Here is a 5,665-nt window from a genome sequence, read left to right as displayed (position 1 = left end):
TCTCTCCTTCTCTCTACTTTTTCTGAACTCTTCCCTATGAAGACGTTGGTGAAAGAAGGTATTTAAGGAAGTGTCAGAATTCAACAGCTAACCATCAGTTAAATGGCTCTGGCATTTACAATCTTCTTTCTGTAAAGGTTAAAAGAAAAAACATTAGAAACCTACCAAAGACTTCAGTTACTCAAAGGCTACAACAGCTTTTCTGCACATTTCCATTTTGTACAGGCATAAGGTGCTGCACCTGTCACTATGGGTTTTTCTCCACTAATTCATGGCTGCATGACAGGCTTGCTCTGGTTTGAAGGATAATGGGAGTTCAATCTCGGTGGCTCACTTAATGTCTGGGATTTTAACTGAGAACAGCAAAAGATTAATAGAAGTTATGGGCATAATCATTCACAACGTAAAAGAGGTCTTGTCCTAACTATACATGTGACAAGGCAGCTGACATATGTCACTAATCTTTACTACCCTGAGTAAAGATTAGTCACGGTAGGTTTAATTTTCCAAAGCCTTCTGGCTTCACTTAAGTACAGGACATAAGTGCGGGTGCTCAAACCAGTCAAACAAGGAAGCGGTAGGAGGGAGTCCAGACCCAGCCTGATGGACGTACATTGTGTGCTACAACGACAGTCTTTCCCCTCACCCCAAGAAATCCAAATCGTGAAGTTTAGGGCTAAGAAGTAGGGAAGACCAGACAGGTCGGAAGGAAAAAGCCAAAGAGGAGGGTGACATAGCCAAGTCTGGCAGACGACTCCGCCACTTTTAAAGGGCGCTTAAAAACGGATATTGAAGTCTCATAGCGCCAGCCACTAGGAGTCAGCCAAGGCCGGTCACCCACCTCTCCACGGCAGGCGGCTTACCGGCCGCACTCCACACCCACCGGCCAGCCCCGCCGGAGACTCCTCCGGAACCGGCGACCGCACACGAGCCGCCGCGGCGCGCAACAGTGGCGCCGCCCCCAGCGCGTCAGCGCCCGCCCCACGCCGCGTCCTCACTGTCGCTGCCGCTGGGTCCTGCGGTTCGCCACCGCACATTCCACACAGGGCCCAAACGGTCTCGCTCTTTCAAAGACCTAGCTCTTTCCGCCTTTATTTTCTCCTGAGGCGCCTGGAAAAATTGGGGAAGAAGACTTGTATGATAAGGAAATCCACTTTCGTGGAGATTCCGAGGATTCAAAGGACCGCATAGGCCGTCCATAGTGTAGCGAAAGTGCGGCTGAGGTTAGACAGCGGGATTTCCCATACGCCTCTTCCGCCTGCCCGCCGCCACCACCCCGCCGCCTTCGTCCGAGCGGATGAAAACAAACATTAACGATGGCGGCGCCGGGCCAATACCGGCTCCTGGGCTTAAGGCAGGAGTGATTGCTTGACCCTTAAGGGGAGCCCCGAGGAGCGCCAGTCAACGTGAGTGCGACAACTCGCGCAGTCCTGGAAACGAAACGCCCGGAGCCTGCGTGCCAGGAGCCTCTCGAGGCGTGAGATATCTGTCTGCGACTTGTGCTGTCACTGCAGCCTGGGAGCGCCGAACCCTCAGCCAGCAGGCGCGGCAGGTCGGCCCCGGACCGCGGCCTCCGGAATGAGAGCCCCGAGCTACTCTCTGTGCCGCAGCTTCACCGGTACTAACTTTTGGGGAGAAGGAGGGAGGATGCCCCCAGATCTCTTAGCACCCCTGGGTGGGAAGCTATGGATCTGTGGACGGTCTGGTATCTCTTTTTGGAAGTCGGAGCCGAGTAGCCGCGGTGTAGGCCCCATCGGCCCTTGATTGTTCCCAGTCTTCACAGATATCCCCAGAGCTTTCCTCTCTACTTTCTCAGCCCTTTGGGTTTGGTAGTAAGGCTTTTTTGGAGGTAGTTTGTGGGGCCATAGCTCCGGGGTTGGATGAGTGAGGTAGGTTTTCATTCAATTAAGGTTTGTTGAGTACCAAATACGTACTCCGCGTGTAGGTGAGGGTGACAGTTGACTACAGAAAAAAGGGACCCAAGGTTCACGGCTATCTTCTTAGTAGCAGTGGAACGACCTGTGGAAACCTGCGATCCATTCTCATTAAATAAATTTCTGGGTAAGTGCCTAAGCCACCTTTTTGAGCTCATCGTTAACTCATCTCAGTTTTCACTTTCCCAGTTGGTCAGTTCCCAGTCAATTCAGCACAGCAAAAAGAGGGAGAGAGAGTTAAAGGGAAAAAGTACTTACTTTCTCACTATACTTAGTTTAAAACTCATCTCCTAAGGTGGTAGAATTTGTTGGCCCCCTTCAGTGAGAAATGTGCAATAATGAAAAACAACAGACCCTTCCCTTACACTAAATTAACTTCCAGGTTTTTGTGCGTTTTATGAATTTTAGTCCTTTTCATGTGTGGATATTGTGGCTCCAACTAGATTAAACGGGTTTTTTTGTTTGTTTTTGTTGTTTGCTTGTTTTCAACTCTTCATTTTTCAGCTCAGAAGAAGTCTTATAAATGCTTGTAGAATGTAATCCTGACTCTTAACAATACTTTTAATACATAATGGATGATAAATAAGTGCTGAAGCAACGTATCACATATACTAACCTGTAGTAAAATGCATGTAGTTAATTCATGCAGTATTTTCAAATTGTACTCCTTTGGGTATAAAGTTAAGGCTATTGCAATTCTTGAGATTTAAATTTTATAAAAATTGCCAACCACTGCGTTTTCCACTACTGTACTTACACCTGACAGATCATATTGTATATTTTTTTCCTGAAGAGTAGTTATTAAAATTGAAGCAAACACTGCAATCTTTAGCTACTGTACACTCCAAACTGTATTGTTTAAGAGCTAAGAATCAGCTGAGTACATTCGAGTCTGATCATTTAAGCATACTGAAATTGTACTGTGTGGAGGTGGGGGCAGGAAATCTCATTTATATTTTTTATTGTCCTTTCCTCCCCCACCCACCGCCAGCATTAGCATGTGACCTCCATGACTCAGTTCAGGGTGTCCATAATCTAAACGCAAAAAAGCCTAAGACATGGACTTTTGAGCTTCCAAAGACCCAAGACCTACTACATAAGTGATTTTTCAGGAGTAATTTTGATTATTCAGAAAATGCACCCAATTTAGAATTTATTACACCCACTTGATAAGATGCATTCCTTATATATTGTCATTATATTATGGTCAAGTGGGAGTGGAAGGTATTTATTTCATAATCTTTATCTGGAAAGAAGTTATTTAATCTTAATAATACCTAGAGATTCCTAAAACTACAATTTTAAAAATATTTCTCTTCCTTTTTAAACATTCCTTACTTTCTTATAAAAGATGGATAATTACATTCGTAACATTGTGATTGGAATGCTGCTTGGTTTGCAGGGAATGGAGAATACACCCAAAAACATTTCTCACTCTTCAGCCTTTTTTTTTTTTTTAATGGAAGACAAGTGTAGAGACTTGCGACTTGCTGACTAAGAAATCCTAATATTTGAGTTACTGTAATGCTTAATACTTTTTTGGGTTATATGTTGCCTTGAGAGTCTTAAAACATGTACACTTTAGTAAAGGAATTTATTCTTGAATGAAATTTACCTAAACTTTGTGTATGGATGATTTGAAAGTTATTTCCAATGTTAGGTGTTAAGTAAGATAAATTTCCATAAGCCACCATTTTTAATGCATGGATTTAATCGAAGAAAGTGCATAGAGTTGCTGGTTCTTGCTTCCTCTTTGTCAAATTGTGGAGATCAATAAAAACTGGAAGTAGTCTGTGATAGTATAGAGGTACTGTATCCGGGAAGAATGTTAAGGAGGCTGTATGGTCCTCTCTGCCTAGGGGGAATCAAGAAACTTTTCTTAAAGTTTGGGTTTTAAATCTTTAAAAGGATTTTAAATCCTTAAAGCGATTTAAAATTATTTTTAAATAGTTAGCTGCCTTTATTTATTTATTTGTTTTGGAAGCTGGCTGGTAGAGGGTGTCTGAACCCTTGACCTTAGTGTTATCAGCACCACGGCTCTCCCAAGTGAGCTAACTGGCCAGCCCTAGTTAACTGCTTTTAACTATAGGGTAAAATGTGAGAGAGTTTATTAGAGAAATCCCCTGAATGTTAGTGTAGGTTGCACAGGCAATTTGTCTTGTCCTAGTTGTGTCCTACATATACCCTTGGTCACAAGAGAAAGGATGAGAATGTGAATCACCACTACTTATAAAAACAACTCAATGAACATGCACAGTTGACTGTCAATAGTATTTTCTTAGTAAAAGTTAAGATAAATAAAGAATTTATAGGGCTAGGGGCCAGCCCGTGGCTCACTTGGGAGAGTGTAGTACTGATAACAACAAAGCCATGGGTTCGGATCCCTATGTAGGGATGGCTGGTTAGCTCACTTCTGAAATCATGTTGCTGACAACACCAAGTCAGGGGTTAAGATCCCCTTACCGGTCATCTTTATAAAAAGAAAGAAAAGAATTTATAGGGCTGACCGGGTAGCTCAATTGGTTAGAGCATGGTGTTGGGTGTTAATAACAACAAGGTCAAGGGTTCAGGTCCTTGTATTGATCAGCCACCAAAAAATAAATAAAAAATAATTTGTAGAAGTCATAACTTAGCATTGCTGTTTTTGGAAGTACTGCTTCCAGTTTTTTGTTGTTGTTGTTTGTTTTTTTTTAAAGATGACCGGTAAGAGGATCTTAACCCTTGGCTTGGTGTTGTCAGCACCACGCTCAGCCAGTGAGCGAACCGGCCATCCCTATATAGGATCCGAACCCGCGGCCTTGGTGATATCAGCACCGCACTCTCCCAAGTGAGCCACAGGCCGGCCCTGTGCTTCCAGTTTTGATTCACACACACGTGAAAGAAATAAAAAGTTAAAGGTCATTTTACTGATTTTTGTAATCTTTATGTTCTTTGTAATCTTAAGGATCTCCCCTCCGCCAATTCTTTTTGTATTGTTCACAGCTATTAAGTCATTTGGAAAGGTCATTTTACTGATTTTTGTAATCTTTATGTTCTTTGTAATCTTAAGGATCTCCCCTCCCCCAATTCTTTTTGTATTGTTCACAGCTATTAAGTCATTTGGAGAGAGATAACCTTAGAAATACTTTGGAGATTTAGATATCATGTTTTAAAAATAAGCTTAAGGATGTTTTTACCCCTTAATCTATTTCTCTTGGAATTTTCAAGAAATCAGATGTTGGCCTTATTTGTTCTTTGGACTGGTCTTTAAATTGTTCCTAACCATGGCTTTTATCTTTACTTCCTCCCATTTTCTTTTGGTTTATTTTACTTTCATTCTGGCTTCTTAATTTCAATACCTGTTTAAGTATATATTAATTATAAAGGCATTTAAGGCTATACATTTTCCTCTGAATTCTCCTTTTGCTGTATCTCATTGGTTTTGATGTCAAATATTCTCCATTTTGTTAATTTTTAGATAATTCATAATTTTGTTTTTTATTTTGGTCTTTAGTAGTAAAATCTTTTTTCTTTTCTTTTTTTTTTTTTTTTTTTTTTTGGGCACCTGGCCAACACAGGGTTCTGAACCCTTGACCTTGGTGTTATGGCACAAAAGCTTCTTAATTTACACATGATTGACTTTCATTGTTTATTTCTAGTTTATTGGATAATGGGCAATATTACATTGGAAATTTGTTTTGCGGCCAAGAGCATGGTCAATTTATACAATATTCCTTGGATCCAGGAGAAGA

General features: G+C 41.7%; 1 protein-coding gene across 3 annotated transcripts in view; it reads left to right on the top strand.

Moving 5' to 3' along the window:
* The first annotated feature begins 1,257 nt into the window (after nucleotides 1-1,257).
* Nucleotides 1,258-5,665, top strand: part of ATG13 (autophagy related 13) — a 43,258-nt gene continuing 38,850 nt past the window's right edge. For all 3 annotated transcript variants that reach the window (XM_008587878.1, XM_008587877.1, XM_008587875.1), the window contains exon 1: nucleotides 1,258-1,618. The gene's annotated coding sequence lies outside the window, so the exon portion shown is untranslated. The remainder of the gene's footprint in view (nucleotides 1,619-5,665) is intronic.

Source organism: Galeopterus variegatus, unplaced genomic scaffold (assembly GCF_000696425.1).
Source record: "Galeopterus variegatus unplaced genomic scaffold, G_variegatus-3.0.2 Scaffold4577, whole genome shotgun sequence".
NCBI classification, from domain to species: Eukaryota; Metazoa; Chordata; class Mammalia; order Dermoptera; family Cynocephalidae; genus Galeopterus; species Galeopterus variegatus.
Note: the sequence above shows the minus strand (reverse complement) of the source record. Positions and strands in the feature narration are given on the sequence as shown.